This window comes from Triticum aestivum, chromosome 7D (assembly GCF_018294505.1).
Source record: "Triticum aestivum cultivar Chinese Spring chromosome 7D, IWGSC CS RefSeq v2.1, whole genome shotgun sequence".
Lineage (NCBI taxonomy): Eukaryota > Viridiplantae > Streptophyta > Magnoliopsida > Poales > Poaceae > Triticum > Triticum aestivum.
Genome location: NC_057814.1, coordinates 505,317,875 through 505,336,811, shown reverse-complemented (window position 1 = coordinate 505,336,811; position 18,937 = coordinate 505,317,875).

Here is an 18,937-nt window from a genome sequence, read left to right as displayed (position 1 = left end):
TTTGAGCAACAAGTTTAGAATTATGAGTCGCACGTTGTTTAGCTTGATGGATTCAGGAGCAGTGCTAAGCAGGTACGATGATGGTACAGAATATAATGGCATGTCTACATGCAAGTCGCGTGACTTTTGTCATTTGGGTCAGTCGACCATTTCAGGCGATTGGATGAATATCCTACGTCTCCTGACCCTTCTTCTTCCTCGTCTCTGATTCTTCCCATACAGAACACCGCACAGGCCGCTGGCTGAACCACCGGCCCCACCACCTGTGTTCCTCCGCCACCACCACCCCCAGCCCCGTCCCCACCCGCGTCGAGTTTTCTTCATTCGGCGAGGCCCCACCACCGCCCCCACAACCACTGTCCCCACCCAAGCCCCTTCCTTCGCACCGGCGAACTCCGGCGAGCTCTCAAAAATCGACTGACCCAATTTTTAAGTTTAGTCTACTGTCATTTAACTAGTGTGGAATATAAAAGGGGAAAATCATAAGCATTGCGGGTATAGTGTTGAGCATGCCATGGCCGATCTGAAGGTGCAAACCGGACAAAGGCAACTTCGCAACCAATGTTTGCTTTCAACTAACAAGTAAGTGATGGACAAGAAATCAGAGTAAAGCAGTGGCGATCTATTTTCTTGCTGCGATAAATAAGTTGAGCAGATACGAAAGAGTACCGCCTCTGGTGCGGCGCCGTGTATGCATCTGCGGAGAATTTGACGGTGCTGCGGTAGCGATGGCTGTCGGTGGCGTGGAAGCAGATCTAGGAGGGTAGACGGTGGCAGCGGGGCACGATGGACGAGACGGTCTTGGGAGCGGCGCCGGCAAGGTGGACGACGGCGGGGATGAAGCGAGAGGACGGGATGCAAGGATCCCGGTCCAAAGCCATGGATGAGAGAGGTCCATCTCTTGTAATGGCCGACGATGTCGGGGTATCAGCTCCGGCATGGTGGAGGAGGACGACGGTGGATGGGGTGGCGGACGGAGGAGGCTGGGGCGGAGAGGGTGTTTTGGTGCCCACAGAGTACGAATGGGGAAATGGAGGGAGAGAGGAAGGGGGGAACCATGTCTTCAGGGCGCGCTTGTCTCAAATGCAAGGAAATTTACAAACTTAGCCCCCGTTTAAAATTTCCTACATCACAACAATATTAGTCGGTTGGGGATAGGACGGTAATCTCGCATACACCAAATATTTGCCGACGAGAGTTTGTTTTTGGTGCCCACCGTGTATGAATCGGGGAGGGAGTCGATTTCGGCCAAGGAGACACTGTGTTTTGGTGCCTACCGTGTATGAATTTGGGTGAGAGGCGGTTATGTCACGTTTGAGTGAAATTACAAACCTACCCATATCAAAACCTATAGAAATCGAGCCGATAGGCTTTGCGTGGCAGGGATAGGCAGTAATTTCCATCTCGCAGATTTTGGTTTCGGGCGGTTGCTACGACTTTCCCCGCTTCGTTCAAATTTTTGCAGAGCAAGAGTGCACGTTTACCGTGCCAACTCAATTCGAATCCAGTTTGTATTCTATTTTTGTTCGGGCGGGATCCATTTTCGATTGGAATAAAATTCTATATACATCATTTTATATATATATACTTTCAAAAGCACAACAAAGAATTCTTCTCCTTTATATGTATAATATGATTTACAAATACAATGATCTCAAAATCATAAGGTTGAATTCAAAAAATTTAAACAGAATTATGTTCTACTAAAATGTATGGATCAGTATTATCTACATATTAAATAACATAGATGTCGTGAATTCATATGAGTATGCATGTTTGATAGATCAATTTTGGTTCGAGTATGAACTACATGTATCATCATCTCGAATTCAAATATTTGAATCCCTTTTATGTTGACTCCTTTCACGCCCATCTCTCTCACATGCATGCTCCTTCATGTAGCTATCACTCTCTTTTCTCCAGCTCACCCGCACGCTCACTTCATGTTTCTCCTATCTTTGCAAACATGGTCTCTCGACTTATCCCTTGAGAAGTGTCACACTTTTCCTGTTGTTATACATTACACGGTTTTCATTATCTCTCACGTCTCTACTGTTCTCTGTTATCACTAGGTACCTGAGCTTTCTTTTTCACTGCCACACACACAGTCTCACTCGTCTTTCACTTTGTCTTTCTCTCTATGGGGTTCTATCACACACCCTATATGTTTCTACATATGACTCATACCACTAAAATTACTCTCTCATGCAGACACAACATTTGTTGCGGTCTCCTTTCCGTCTCCATCCCAGTTATAAAACTGACATTATTCATTTGTTTACCGATCAGACAGACTCCCCCCTCTCTCTCTCTCTCACGGACACACACACACAACTCCTTCTTCCACTCCCCTTCCCGACTACCGTCTCTCTCACACACACACAAAACTCTCGCTTTCGCACCCCGACTCGTATTTCTCTCACAAACATTTATCGACTAGCCTCTAGATAGGTTTATACACCCGCACACTCGTGCTTCCACTATCGCATACATGTCTCTCTCGCGCTCCTTGTATCTATGTAGATTTTTCTTCCCTTCTTGAGACATGCCCTCTCGATCGTGCACACACACTATCGCCTCATTTTAAGCTGATACCTCTCGCACACACACTCTTTGTGTCTTTGTCACACATGCACTCCCTCCTCCTCCTCTCTCCCTCTCTCTCTCACACACATGGGCCTTTTGCAACAACTAGCAAGATGCCCATGCGTTGCACGGAACATCAAGATGCATTTGTATGAGTAGTTTATCTTGTGGGAGAAAAGGATGAACGAGGGAAGGCCTTATTTGCAAATGTGGAGAGGGGTGTGGGTATCTTTTTGCAAAATTGCCATAGTTTCCTTCCTATCCGCCAGATATAAATCGGACGGCCTATATTGCAGGATGGCAGGCACACCATCATCACCAACTCTGTTTTTATCTCTACTCTTAGAAAAAGCATAGTCGGTGATGATCGTGTGCCTGCCATCCTGCAATATAGGTCGTCCGATCTATATCTAACGGATAGGAAGGAAACTAGGGCAATTGACCCGCACTCCTGTCCACATTTGCAGATAAGGCCTTCCCTCGTTCATCCTTTTCTCCCACAAGATCTTGATGTTCCGTGCAACGCACGGGCATCTTGCTATTAAGAGTAGAAATTAGACATATACCACTTCTCGAATCTTGAAACCAACAATATTCCTCCCTTATATCATCAAAACCGCCAAAGGAATATATTTTGAGTGAAAAAACATATTTTTAGTGCTATACGTATTTCAAAACTAGACTCTTTTTTCTATCAAATCGGTGAATATGTATTAATCATCTTTGATTGTGTGGCAACACATCGTTCCACAATGTAGTGCCTATAGATTTTTTAAGAAGTCAAACTTTGCAAACTTTGACCAAGTTTGTAGAGAAAAATATTTATATCTGCAATACTAAAAATATATAATGCGAAACTACATCATATGATGAATCTAGTGATATATGTTTTGCACTCTAGATGTAAATATTTTTCTCCACAAATTTGGTCAAAGTTTGTGAGGTTTGACTTTTCAAAAAATATATAGGCACTACATTATGGAACGGAGGGAGTAGTTATTACCACTGTATAATTTTTTGGACACCAGAGAAACGGTGGAGTACATATACGAAGAAAAGAGGCGCACGCACGCAGTCGGTCTCTCGCTGTCTCGCACACATGGGAGTTACGTAAAGGCACCGTTAACAAATAAACCCTAAAACCCTAGGTGCATGATTGCTGCATTCGCGAGTACCGGCTACGTGGTGGAGCGCACCTTTGTAGGAATAGTTAGCTCGCGTGATAATTTGATCTGTAGGAGTTGATGGTCGGGGCCACAGGTGAACGACCTGGAGGCGGTGGCTCGCCAGTTGCCACAGATCGAGTAGCCACGTTTAAAATATCATTCTTTTAGTGGGGTAAGAGTTCTGATATTCAATGGCGCATTATAAGTACTAAGTAGTTTTTAGAACGATTGGTATGGAGCGAAAATGGAATTCATAACTACTACCCCCTTGGCGTATGGTTGTATGGGTTTATGTTGCGAGATGTTGAACCTAGTAGTTCTAGGCCAAATACTATGGTTTCTATGTTGGTTTTCAATGAAATCAGAAGGGGGAAACCCTTCTTTGATAAAAAAAACTACTACCTCCGTTCCAGTTTACTAGTCCCCATTGTAGTTTGAGTCAAAGTTTGTCCACGAATTTTACTTGTACAATGTGAATGGAAAACGAAATTTTGTTATACCCAAACAAAAAAGGACTGGAGGGAGTGATTGCTCTGACATGGACGCGACCTCTCATAGCGCAGGCATTGAACCGGTGCGCCGGCCAAGAGGGCCCCACTCGCTGCAGGCCCGGCTGAACACGCCTCGTCGCCACATGCAACCGGCTTCAGACTGCCCCGCCTGCCTCCATTGAATCCGCGCGTGTGCCGGCAACATGTCCTTCCGCGAGCCGGCCGGCATTTTAGAACACAAAAAGTGACCAAAATATTGTTAAATACGCATGGTCTTGACTTGTTGTGCTCGCAGTGGTAGCAGGAACTAGAGGTTTTTCTTTATTTATAATTCTCCTCACATTTTTTTGGCTTTGAAGTGAATCATGGTTGTGGACATTATCTATGAATGTTTAGATATCTGTGAACATGAGTTTGATGTGGAAGTTGAACTTGGAATGTCGGGCTTGCGCGTGAACTATACCATGTCCAGTGCTTCGTCTGTTATTGTTTGGAAAGTAATTGCTGTTATTACATGACCCGAAAAGAAATTATTTTGTGCCACATCAGTAGATGCACGGACATCACAACAGGCATGCTGACTGGATAAACATTTGAACCTAGCTATTATCAAGGAAATTTTGTATTGACAACAGTTTTAGATAGCAGGAGACGCCTAACCTGCTCTGCCTCTGCTAGCTTATTTCTGGCTTCTTCCATATCTTCTTTGGCTTGGGTGAAGAGAGCATCTGATTGCTCTTTTCGCTTCTTCAGGAACTCAGCTACATTCTCAAGGGTTGCTGCACGCTTTCTTTCAGCCTTTACTAGAGCCACGAGGACACGAACAACTGACGACTCCACTTGGCTTTTGTGTAATCCAGCATCATCTGGGAATTTGCACCTTGTGTCTAATCCAGCATCATTAGGGAACTGGCACCTTGTGTGTAATCCAGCCTCATTTTGGAAACATGATCTCGAGGTTGACCATACTTCCCTCCTCACAGGAACTGCATCCTGACATGAAGTTACTTATTTTTTAGATCAATACTCAGAGCAACCCAGATCCATTTAGTAGAAGCCAGATAAACAGGACTCGCAGAAGTGAATTCAAAAGGAAAAATATAAAAACAGACTACAAGGTGAGAACACCCACTTCCTACATCAAGCTAAAAACGAAAGCATTAGGACGATTAATTCTCTTCTTATTACACATCGAAGAACACGGGGCTAAGAGAAATAGAAACTACAACATATACACATCGAAGAACATGAGGCTAAACGAAAGTAATTGAAAGGGTGTTACTTACCAAAGCTCATTTTACTGGTTCGGTGGAGGTCCTCTTTAACTTGCCACGCTCCTTGAAGATGTCCCCAATATCCCGTGTTTGGTCTTCATTGCTCATCTGCATGTTCGCACTCATGGTTTTAAAATCTCAACATGGAAAAAAATATACTACTAGTAATACTCACGCATCTTGTGGGCAACATTAAAGCACTCGTCTACCATGTTAGAGCATCTACAACAGAAGCGCAATGCGCGACGCTTTTAAAAAAGCATTTACAGTGCTGAGATCGAGAAGTAGAGATAGAGAGTAGAGACTAGAGAGTAGAGGATAGTTCTCAACATAGATATAGCATAGATAGATAAAAAAATAGATAGTTTAACTACTCCTCGTCGTCCGACTCCTCCTCGGTGATGTCCTCCTCCGACGTCTCAATGTAGGCGTGAACATACCGATCGTCGTCGGATTCCCAGGGCGATGCTGCTCCTAGCCTCATGTTGAATTGAGCGTCCGCTTTTCGCGTATGCTTGTCCTCGCGATAGGCGGCTCGCTCCGCCCTCCTCTTCTCCCTCTCCGCCCTCCTTTGCGCATAGAACACGCGCTCGTTGATGATGTCCTGCAGGAAGTGTTGGCGCCACAGCGCCTTGGCTTCCTCGTCCATCTCGGCGATGCCGAGACGGTGCTCCCGCCTCTGGTTTTCGCGACGATCCTTGTCGGTGATAAGCCGGGGCAGAGACGCGAGCTCCTGCGCCCGCTCCCGTGTTGGCAAGTTGGGGAAGTTCAATGTTCTATGAGGCCATCGGAGGCGCCACGCCGCCGCATCGTACGCGCGGCCGGCCTCATTGGCGGTGTCGAAATTGCGGAGGCCGAGGCACATCCCGCGGAACTGGATCTCGGCAGAGAAGCCGCCGGTGGGGCACGTGCGGACGCCGTGGTATCCCGAAGTTTCCCGGCGACGCGGCGGCATGGTGGCGCGGCGGCGGCGAGGTGAGAAAGAGCGGGGACAGAGCGGTGGCAAGGCACAGAGTGGGGAGAGAGCGGTGGCAAGGCACAGAGCGGTAGGAGTGCGTTGGATTTTATAAAGCGCGCCGGATGCCGCGCGCCCGACAGATTTTTCCCATCCGGGCGATCCTTTCCCGACGTCCCTGCTATCTCTACTCTCTTCTCTACTGTTATATTTATTTTATATTTAATATTTATCTCTACTTCTCTACTCTCTACTCTTTTTTTTCTTTTAAAAAATAGAGTTGGTGATGATGGTGTGCCTGCCATCCTGCAATATAGGCCGTCCGATTTATATCCGACGGATAGGAAGGAAACTATGGCAATTTTGCAGAAAGATACCCACACCTCTCCAGATTTGCAAATAAGGCCTTGCCACGTTCATCCATTTCTCCCACAAGATAAACTACTCATACAAATGCATCTTGATGCGTGCAACGCATGGGCATCTTGCTAGTTCTAAAAAACTTTTCATCATTTGCCACACTATTGGTTGCAGATGAAGAACCTACCCAAGCACAGCGCGATACAGGAGCGACGCACAATTACAAGCTGATATTCTGTTGGACAATGGAGGCTATAACCAATTAGTTTTACGGGAACAATAGCAACCAGGAAATTTGAAGGGTAGGTATGAACAAAATTGGAACTGCACATGTACTCCTAAGTGATTCAATACACACATTACCAATCGAGGAGGAGAACGATTGTCGCGGCGGCCTCTGTGCATCATGGTCGGCAACGGGAGTCAGTTCATTTTCCACGACGGTGGTGCTTCTGCGCTTGGCGTCAGCTTCCGGGAAGTAGATCCGAGACCGTGGAAGCCGATGACGGGGAAGAGGCTCCGTGTACGACGACGACGATGGACCGGCTCTAGTGCGGCGTAAGAGTTCGTTGATGAGGCACATGTGCTGCGGTGGACGAGTGCGCCGATGTAGAAGGGGAAGAGCACGAAGGCTGCGGTGCCGTGGAGAAGTCTATTTTGCGGTGGGTATAGAAAATGGGGAGTATTCAGGTGTACTACTCTGGGTGCCGGGGTTGGGTTGGCTAGGTAGGGTGAACCTGAAGTTATGAAAACAGCCCCCTACCAAGCGTCATCCGTAGGCCTGTTCCGAAGGCTATGATGGTAACTTTGAAATGCTCAAATCAGGGTCGCGGGAGATTTTCCCGCCGACCTCAAAATTTTGTGACACTAAACTCCCCGTGTGGCATGCTGGGTGATTGGGCTAAGCAACTAGCGAGTAGTACTAGTAACTACTAGTACTGCCTCCGTTTTTATTAACTTTGCATATTAGGTTTCGAAGTCAAACTTCCTAAAGTTGACCAAGTTTATAGGAAAATATAAACATTTACCATAACAAATTTGTATGATGTGAAAGTACATTCAATAATGAATCTAATGGTATTTATTTGTTACTGTATTGTATATGTTAATATTTTTTGTTATAAACCTTCTGAGAGTTTACAAAACTTGACTTTGATCAATGCTAATACGCGGACTTAAATAAAAACGGAGGGAGTACACATTTGTTTTCTTAGTTTGTACTGAATTAATCATTTGTTGTAATTGTGAAATAAATATATTAGCCTACTGACTTCGAATCTAATGGTCTATACAATTCAATAGTTGCAATCATTGTTGAATTCCAAGATGTATACGGGGTCTATAGTACTTCACAATATGCTCGAACTCACACAATCCCAGTCAAATGAGAATCCAAATGTATTTCATAGTTATTACTTTGTAGGATGCAACAAAACCAACCATAACTCTACATCATCCATTATAAAAGCAATATTTTGAACACATCCCAATGTGGGAATGAAACGTGTAGAGAGAGCTTGCGAAGATGGAGTAGATAGGGCGGGAAAGATTGTATGTATGTGGACGAGAGAGTAGGAGACAAACCTAACGAGACAGAGAGGGAGAAAGAGAGAGAAAGAGAGAGGAAGAAGTTAGGTCTGTGAGAAAGATGGAGACATGTAATATACGTGAGATGCGTGTGCATCAGGATTCTGTACACATTGAAGGAGAAGAGACAACAGGTTTGATGAGAGAGCTAGAAAAACATGGACGAGAGGGGAAGGATCTCGTGGGTTGAGGGATTGATCATTTTGTGCGGGGGAGAGAGGGATTTGTAATTTTGTGCGGAGAGAGAGGGTGGGGAGGAGTCAGTCAGCCGTCGTCACATCATCCTGCTTCCAAATGGCCCCGCATTCTCTAGTGCAGTGTGGTCGCCATCTTCGATCTCCTCGATGCCCTCTTTGAAGATTGATGTGTGGTGCATGCTGGGGTGCAGAGAAGCACAAGCGAGAGTGGTCGCCATATAACCTTGGATGGGGATGAATTGTGTGCTCGGGGGAGGGTGTGTGTGTGTGTGAGTGTGTGTGTCAGATATTGAGAGAAATCAAACCTATGGAGAGAAATGTGTGTGTATGTGACGGAAAGCTACATGCTAAATAGGGGTTCCACGAAGAGATTGTGCGTGCGAGATAGAGAGCGATGTGCGGGCCTTGAGGTGGGCAAGGGCCGGGTGAGGGTGTCAAAATGTGTGTGTTGATGCATGTGTTACATGCAGTCGTGCGAGGGACGGACGAATCGAGAGAGATGGTTGTTGTGTTACAGATGCTCCCCCTGTCTCTCTCTCACACACACAAGTAAAATAGAAGACCGTTCTCTCATGTATACACAACGTATCAGCATCTGTCTATGTCTCACTCATGCATGATCGTTTGCACATTCACACCTCTCTATGTCTCTATCACACGCACACCATCTCCACATTGCCTGTCGGTGTGGAACGACACCTATGGGATCACAAGAATCCCTACTACGGTTGCCGGGGTGCGGGGTTGTGAGAAAAGCAGGATTAGTAATCAGCACAAGGATCGTTTAATCCAGGTTCGGGCCGCGAGGATGCGTAAAACCCTGGTCCTGCTTTTGTGGCTGTATTTCAGAGAGTTCTTGAGCTCTCGAACTAGCTATGGTGGATGCGTGGTTTCAAAAAGCCGAATCCCTCTCCAGTATGCCATGGGCCTCCTTTTATAGTCGAAAGGGGCTGCCACAGTGGCACACAGGAGGTGGAAAGGCGCACATTACTACATTCTTATCGCTCGTATTACAGGACAAGACGCATTTAATGCACCATTGAGGTGTCCCCTTGCTTTATCGTGAACGGGAGTGAGGCCCGTCCCGTCCGTCGCCGCTTCTCCTCGCTTCGACACGTGCCCTAGCCAGCGATGCGTGCGGCGCCATGTACGCAAGCAGGCAGCTGAGGTGGCGTGGTGGTGGAGCCTTCACGAAGATCTGCATGCTGCCATGCAGGCATGTGCTGAGTTGGCCTGGGAGCTGCATGTTGCCACGCAGGTGCCTGCCCAGCTAGTTGGGCTGGCAGCTGCATGCGAACGGTGGTGGAGACTTGGCTGGTGCGGGCTTGGCAGTGGCCCCGCCGACGCCCTTGGTGAGGGCCTTGCCGGGGAGGCCGGCAAGGGTCTTGCCGTGGCGCGCTTTCATCCCTGGCAAGGATCTTGCCGGGGGTCCTATGGCTCTCCTCGGCAAGGATCTTGCCGAGGATCGTTGTCTTTTAATCCTCATTTGATCTTGGACACTCCTTGTCTTCACAAAGATCTGCATGCCACCATGGAGGTGCCTCCCGAGCCCTGGCCCAACGTGGTTGATGGCCTTGGAGACCGTGGGCTCAAGGGTGGTGCGCTCCGCTGGTGTTGGACGAGCCGCCCTGGCAAGGGTCTTGCCGGGGCCGCTGAGGCTGCCCCCAGCAAGGATCTTTCCGGGGGAACCTGCTTCGCCTCTCTGCTTCTTTGTGGTCTTGGCCTTGGCGTTGCTTTGGCTGTCTTGGGCTTCGGTTTTACCTCGGTTCACCTCCCCTGTTATGCTTGGTGTGGCCGCGGGCGCGGCTCCGACTGTCCGTGCACAGGTAAAGGGGTACAAAGGAGCGCCCCTTATTTTTTACACCGACAGGAGCCCCCGTGCCTGGCCCACACATAAGTGCGACACGTTGTTGGGCCAGGCCCAAAATGGTGCGCGGGCAGGAGGGTTGGTTTTTACCGCGGTAAAACTTCTCGCGCGCTGCGCGTCCCACGACCCGCGTTGAATGCGCGACGTGGAGGGTTGCGCGTGATGTGGGGGGCATGCGTGGGGCGGTTTCCGCAGGCATGCGTCACGTCGTGATACAGGGGCGGCTTGCGCCCTCCCCAAGAAGAGGGAAAGGTGTAAAGGCATGACCCATTTACTGAATGGGGCCGGGTCGCGGTCTTCAAGGCATCCACTCCCCACGACCATGGGGTGGGGAGAGGTCGCTTCAACCGTCCCCTCGGTTCTGCGCGTTCGCCTCGTGTCCTCCATGCAAGTGGGGTGGCAAGCGGTGGAGATGGGAAACCGGGTCGTCGCTGGTTGGGGCAGCGGGTCGGTCTCGATTCCCTGCGCCTCGGGTGGCTGGATTGGCTGAGTGGGGCGGCCGAGCCCGACCCCGCCCCTTTATAAGGAGAGGGAAGGGGGGATGGCATCCCGCATTCTTCTATCTTCTATCTTCTCCTGCTTCTGCTTCTTCCTCTCATCCGCCATGGAGAAGGGGATCCCTGGCCCTTCGACGGTGGCAGTGAGGGTCGCCGCTCGATAGCGCGTCCCTTTTCCTCCTGAGCCCGTGGCGGTGGAGCCGGCCGCGAGGGGAAGGGGGAGGGGGCGAGGACGTGGGCGAGGCCATGGCAGAGGTCGTGGTGTTCGGGGAAGAGGAGGATGGGGCGGCGCGCCGGCCTCGCCCCGCCGATGATATCTTTCCCGATAGAGGGCCACGTTGGAGACCAGCCTCGCGAGTTCTTCATCAGGCTGCGCCGGCCTCCGCGTTGCCATCTTCGTCTTCCCGCCCCGTTTGCTCGGGAGATGGAGCGTGACCCGCCCCAGACCCTCAGGTTGCACATGAGGGGTTGCGGGAATGGGGGCACGCGGGTCGATGTCGACTTCCCGACTCCTCGGGTCATGTACCTTCGCCGTGGATGGAAGACGTTCGCTCGTATCCACAACCTGACGGTGGGGCTTGTCCTCTACTTCAAATTAATGGAGGACGGCCTGCACTCCGTCAAGGTCTTCGGAGAGTTTGGGACTCGCCTGAACTGCTGCGTGGACAGCTCCTCCGACGATGGAAGCTCTTCCTCGAGCGAAAGTGACGAGGAGGACAGCGGGGCAGATAACGGGGACGAGTCCGACTAGGCGTCGGACGCCCCGCGCCTGGGCGGGTGCGGCAGCAGCAGCATCTGCACCTGGCTGCTCCTCCGGCAGAGTTTTGCCGGGGGAGGGGCCAGCTCCTTGAACTTCTCGGGGCCGTCTCCTTGGGCGGCTAGCGTCGGGAGGCTGCGGAAGAGGAAGAGGGCGGGAGGCAAGGCCGTCAACTCAGAGTACGCGGACACCGACGCCTTCGTCGTGTGTCTGACGACCTGCCACCTCGTCTTCCAGCTCCTTTCCCGGCACCGTCATCACCGGCCCACCCTTGGGTGTTCACTGAGGTGTTCTCTTGGTGCTTTCTGCCGCTCGTAGCTCGCCTAGGCGTCCCTTTTGCCCTTTCGCCTTCTTTACCTGCCTCCTGAGGAGAGGGACAAGAAAGGGATTACGGCCATCTTATCTCTTTTTTAGCTTGTAAGCCTTTGGGCCTTCGTTAAATTTAGAACTTGTAATCCCCTTGCTCATGTTTTTCATTCCGTATGAACTGTACCTATGTGGGACATTTTTAATGAAAAAGGGATGTTTGCTGGGTTTTTCGTATGTGGGTGGACCCCGCGACAAGAAGAGAATCCTTGTTACTGTTTAAGATAAACGTTTTTCGCCCGGCAACATGCCTTGCCGTCCCCCTCACTTCGCTCGACCATTCTCGCGCCCTTGGCGGAGGCAAGGACGAAGTGGGCTTAGGCTCCTCGTTCTATCTCCTTGCCGCCGCGGCTACAACCAAATCCGGACCCAGGAGATAATCCTTAGGTATAGGGAAAAAGGGGAGCACGGTAGCCTGGAGATAAAACGAGGTTTCACATGTCCCAGTTCCGTACTAAAATGCATGACAGAGGATGAAAGACTTATTTGGATCTGCAGCCCCCGGCAACCTTGTCTTGCCACGGTTGGACCCTTGTACTTGCAGCCCCCGACATCTTTAGTTTGTCGGGGCCAGGACGCCGATTCGTTCCCTTTCTTCCAAGTACCTCAACAGAAGTGCTCATGTGCCCTGCAAACCAAAGAGGACAGAAAAGGACAGAGAGACACGCACTCGACCAAAAGGCTAGGCGTTAGTCGCCGCTAAGCACTATCAACCCTAACCAAGGAAGAGACTCGACCTAGCATGCATGTTATAACTGAGGGCGCCTGCGCTTCATTTATTTGTACTCAGAGTCTGCGCCTGGCTTTGTACAAAAGGGTTACATGCCTTGCCGGCAAGGCTTGTACAAAAGGTGGCTTGTCGGGGGGGCCCGGCAAGCCGCGCCTCATGGGTAAAACTTGCGAAGATGCTCGATGTTCTAGGAGTTGCTCACCGGAACAGCATCTTCGGTCTCCAGGCGAACTGCGCCAGGCCTGGTGACTCGTATTACCCGATAAGGGCCTTCCCACTTTGGTGTCAACTTGTTGGAATTCTTGGCCGACTGAACGCGCCGAAGAACAAGGTCGCCTTCCTCAAAGCTTCGGGCATGTACCTTGCGGCTATGGTAGCGGCGCAAGGCTTGCTGGTAGCGAGCTGCTCTCACAGCCGCCCGAAGATGATCTTCCTCAAGGAGCGTCGCGTCATCTTGCCGCAAATGCTCTTGCTCAAGCTCATCATAAGCGAGCACTCGAGGTGACCCGTATATGAGTTCTGTGGGGAGAACTGCCTCCGCCCCATATACTAGGGCAAAGGGTGTCTGACCGGTGGCTCGGTTTGGCGTCGTCCTGATCAACCAAAGAACCGCTGGCAATTCATCAATCCAGCGCCTTCCGCTCTTGTGCATCCTGTCAAAGGTCTTCGTTCTTAGGCCTCGCAACACTTCAGCATTCGCCCTCTCCGCTTCGCCGTTGCTCCGGGGGTGTGCCACGGAAGCAAAACAGACCTTGCTGCCGAGGTCTTGAATATATTGCATGAAGGTGTGGCTTGTGAACTGCGTGCCATTGTAGGTCATGACTCTGTTTGGCATACCAAAACGGCAGACTAGTCCCTTAAAGAACTTGACGGCTGACTGTGCTGTCACCTTCCTCACTAGCTCCACCTCTGGCCACTTTGTGAACTTGTCGATTGCAACGTACAAGTACTCAAAGCCCCCGACAGCACGGGGGAAGGGCCCAGTATGTCGAGCCCCCAGACCGAGAATGGCCAGGAGAGAGGGATTGTTTGAACGGCTTGAGCTGGTTGATGAAGCTTCTTTGAATGGAACTGACACGCTTCACACTTGGTTACTAGTGTCGTCGCATCTTGGAGGGCAGTGGGCCAGAAGAAACCTTGCTGAACGCCTTGCCGGCAAGGGCCCTTAACCCTATGTGGGAGCCAAATATGCCTCCATGTATCTCTGCCAACAGCTCCAGTCCTTCCTCCTGGGGGATGCACTTCAATTTCACACCGTTCGGCCTTCTCCTGTACAGGACGTCATCGACGAACTGGTACATGGCAGACCGACGGGCTACTTTCTCCGCCTCTTCCTGCTCCTCGGGAAGTTCCCCTGTTTGGAGGAATCGGATAGTATGTTGCGCCCACGCCGGAGCCTGGGGCTCGACGGCAAGGACCAAAGGCATTTCCTCTGCCATGGACGCGGTTGTCTCCACGGCCAGGGCTTGACGCCCTGCCGGAGCCAGTTGCTCTTTGGCAGGCTCAGCGCCCACGGCAGCATCCTTGCCGGCAGCCCCAGGGGGAAAGTACTTGCCGGGACCTGATTTCCTTTGCTTGTTCCGCCCCTTTGATGGTTCGACGGATGGCTGAGTTAACCGGAGCAAAAAGGTACCTGGTTCCACAGGTAGCTTCAATGCAGCACGCTTCGACAGGTAATCGGCGATGTCGTTCTCCGCTCGGGGAATGTGCTCTGCTTAGATACCGTCAAAGCGCTCCTCCAGCTTCCTCACTTCATCAACGTAGGCCTCCATCAATGGGCTCTGGTAATCCTTGTTGACTTGTCTGACGACAAGCTGCGAGTCACCCCTGACGATGAGCCTCTTCACCCCGAGGTCTGCCGCGATCCTGAGACCGGCAAGCAGCCCCTCGTACTCAGCAGTGTTGTTTGTGGACATTTCCCTGGGAAAGTGCATCTAGACCACGTACTTGAGGTACTCTCTGGTGGGTGCGACAAGCAGCACACCGGCACTGGCGCCTTGCAGCGAGAAAGCCCCGTCAAAGTACATGACCCTGTTGCAGTCCACTTCCTTGCCGGGGAGAGCGGTCTCTTGGATTTCTTCGTCAGGTGTTGAGGTCCATTCTGCAATGAACTCCGCCAAGATTCTGCTCTGGATTGTTGCGGTACTTTCAAACTTCAACCCAAAGCTCAACAACTCCAAGGCCCATTCCACAATCCTTCCGGATGCATCTAGGTTGTGTAGTATCCGTTGTAACGGGAGGCGGGTGGCAACTGTGATCTCGTGGGCTTGGAAGTAATGATGCAGCTTCCTCGAGGCCATAAGGAGGCCGAAGAGCAATTTCTGCACACCGGAGTACCTCGACCTGTCCCCCTGCAAGAGGGAGCTGACAAAGTAAACTGGGTGCTACATCATCTTCTTCTTCTGCACCACTTTGCTTGATTGTGCGGGCGTCGCCCTGATGGCGTCAGACTCTGCCGGGGGCCTTGCCTTGCCGGCACCAGGTCCTGCCGGGGGAATCTTTGGCTCCTCGTCTGCTGGTTCTGTCGTCGCCACTGCCTCCACGTCGACCTTCCTCTATGCCACTAGTGCGGCGCTGACCACTTGATTCGTTGCCGCTAGATACAGCAGCAACGGTTCTTGTGGTTTAGGTGCAACCAGTATTGGCGTGGAGGAAAGGTATTTCTTTAGATCCTGCAACGCTGCCTCAGCTTCTGGGGTCCACTCCATCGGGCCTGCCTTCTTCAAGATTTTGAAAAAGGGGAGGGCGCGATCGGCGGACTTGGAGATGAATCGGCTCATGGCGGCGACGCAGCCGGTGAGCCGACGCACGTCCCTGGTCCGCTTGGGCGCCTCAATCTGTTCAATAGCCTTGATCTTGTCTGGGTTTGCCTTAATCCCGCGCTGCGACACAAAGAACCCGAGAAGCTTGCCGGACGGAATGCCGAAGACACACTTCATAGGGTTCAGCTTAAGGTTGATCTTGCGCAGGTTGGCAAATCTCTCTTCTAGATCTTGCACAAGAGTTGCCCCATCCTTGGTTTTGACCACTATGTCATCCATGTATGCCTCCATATTTCTATGGGGCTGGGGTTCAAAACCAATTTGGACTGCTCTTGAAAACGTCGAGCCAGCACTCTTCAACCCGAAAGGCATCCGTAAAAAGCAATACGTACCACATGGGGTGATGAATACTGTCTTCTCTTCATCCTCTCTTGTCATGAAGATTTGGTGGTAGCCCGAGTAGGCGTCGAGGAATGACAATAGATCACACTCGGCCGTGGAGTCAACAATCTGGTCGATGCGCGGCAACGGGAAGGGGTCCTTAGGACAAGCCTTATTGATATCTGTGTAGTCAATACACAGCCTCCACTTCCCATTTGCCTTGCGCACCACTACCGGATTGGCCAACCACGTCGGGTGGAGCACTCCTCTCACCAAACCTGCCGCTTCCAACTTCCTGATCTCTTTTGTGATGAACTCCTGCCTCTCCAGAGCCTGCTTTCTGACCTTCTACTTGACCGGCCACGCATAATGACAAACAGCTAGGTGGTGCTCAATCACCTCCCTGGGAACACCGGGGATGTCGGATGCTTGCCACGCAAACACGTTGACATTCGCCCGCAGGAAGGTGACGAGCGCGCCTTCCTATTTGCCGTCGAGGGTGGAGCCTATGGTGAAAGCCGCTTCCGTGCCATCCTCCTTGATGGACACCTTCTTGGTCTGCGGTGGCTCAGCTCTGGATTTCTTGCCCTTGCCGGTAGATCTCTCTGGCACGTCCTCGACGGTAGCACAACACTCCAAGGAGGTGTGCTTGCCGGAGTGGGTGCGAGAGGTCTTGCCGGGCTTCTTCTTCCCTCCCGGGGCTTCGGCGGCAGGAGCAAGTGCCCTGGCGGCAGCTGCTGCAACTGCTTCCCGGTAGAGTTGGTCAGCGCAAATCAGCATGTCTTCCTTGTCTGAGGGGACGGAGATGATGGTCAACGGCCTGGGCATCTTTAGCATGTTGTAGGCATAGTGCGACGCCGTCATGAACTTGGCTAGTGCCGGGCGGCCGAGAATCCCGTTGTAGGGCAAGGGGATCTCGGCCACGTCGAAGACGATCCTCTCCGTCATGTGGTTCAACTCTCCTCCAAACGTCACTGGCAACGTGACCTTTCCCTTCGGCTGGCTCCTCCCCGGATTGACCCCTTGAAACGTGCCCGTTTCCTCGAGGTCTCCATCAGGGATTTGCATCCTTTTGATCACGACGGGTGAGATCAAGTTTAGGTCGGCCCCGCCGTCGACCAACATCTTGTTCACCTTTAGGTCGGCCCCGCTGGCGGTGAGAAGTATGCAGCGAGGCGCCACCATCGACGCGCATGGCCTCTGTAGCCTTCTGGAATTCTTGCTCGCCGGACTCGTCATCCTCGTCATGATCATCGTCTTTTTGTTTCTTGTCACGGCCCCGGGCGGGCCTTTCTTGCTGGTTGTCCTTGCCGGAGCGGCCTCCTTGGCCGCCACGCTTCTTGCCGGATCCCTCGGCACCATCCTGGCCCTTCTCCTTGTCCCGCCTCTCATACTCAGCCTTTTGCTTTTCAGCAAGCAGCTCGACTTGCCGGCAGTTCTGGAGGTCGTGGCCCTTGGTGCGGTGGATCTTGCAGTACTGCTTGCCGGAGCCCCTGGCTTGTCGGCAGCTGCTAAGGCTCGGCAGGCGACGCACCCGGCAATCTCCTTGCCGGGGTCGTCTGACTTGACCTTTTTGGCAGCGCCGGTGTCGTCAGACCCCTCAACGGCAAGCACGGCCTTGCTCTTGCGTTTCTTGTTGCGACGCGGGCCCTTCTTCGTTGGGGCGGCGGTGTCCTTGTCAGTAGAGTCGGTTTCCGCGCCGGCGTCCTCGCCGGGGTACTTCCTTCCCTCTTCAGCCCAGGCGCACCTATCGGCCAAAACGTAGAGTTCGGCAACATACCTTAACCTTGGTCATCGCCAACTCTTCGCGCATCTTGCGGCTGCGCACGTTCTGATGGAACGCGCTGATCACAGAAGCGGGATGAACGTCGGGGATGTTGTACTGCACCCGGCTGAATCTCTGGATGTACTTGCGCAGGGTTTCCCCTTCCTTCTGGGGAATGATATGCAGATCACTGGCCTGGCCATGAGCTTGGTGGCCTCCTGTGAAGGCGCCAACGAACTCATGGCACAAATCCGACCAAGAAGAAATGGAATCCGCCGGCAAGTGCATTAACCAAGACATAACATTGGGCTTTAGTGCCAGCGGGAAGTAATTGGCAAGCACCTTGTCGTCGTGAGCTCCGGCAGCCTGCATCGCGATGGTGTAGATGCTGAGGAACTCGGACGGATGGGTCTTGCCGGTGTACTTCTCACCGACGTCGGGCTAGAACGTGCGGTGGGATGGCCACTGGAACTGCCGCAGCTCGCGGGTAAAGGCCGGGCAGCCCACCTCGTAAGGTAGGCCGCTGGAGTCCCCCAGTGGTGGGTGGTCCGTAGCGGGTCCCGCCCACTTGTCCGACTGGTGGCGTGTATCACGCCGGCGCTCGATAGTGGTTCGAGCATCTTCGTGAGCTCGTTCTCGAAGAACTTGGCGCTGGTCACGGTGGGTCCGCGGGTGAGACTACGCTATAGAGATGTTATCACAAGCGTCATCACGACGAGCCGATGCCCATGGCGGCTGGCGAGGAGGAGGAGAGTGCACCGTGACCGCAACACCCCCGGCCCTCCTAGCGCTGGCATGTGGCGGCTCGGTGGAGCGCCGGCCCGAGGGTCCCGCCGGTCGCGGATCATCTTTGTTGGCAACGGCGACGAGGCTCCGGATGGTGGCCCTCCACTCGTCGAGCTTCTCCGCAGCAGGAGGGAAGTCGAGGAGCAGCTGCGCGCGCGCCAAAGCTTCTGCTGGCGTGGGTGGCGGCGACAGCTGCGTGGACCGTGGCGCGCTTCGACTCCTAACCATGTTACAAGGAGCTCCGTCACGACCCAGCGGCTGCGCGCCATTTTTGCCAGCACTTCGGCGGGCATGCTAAACTCCTTCGTCCCGTGGACGACGCACATGGCTCTTCCCACGGCGGTGCCCAGGGTCACCGGCGTGGTGACGCTGCTCGTCGCGCACACCATGGGAAGAGCGCGCAGGGGTCG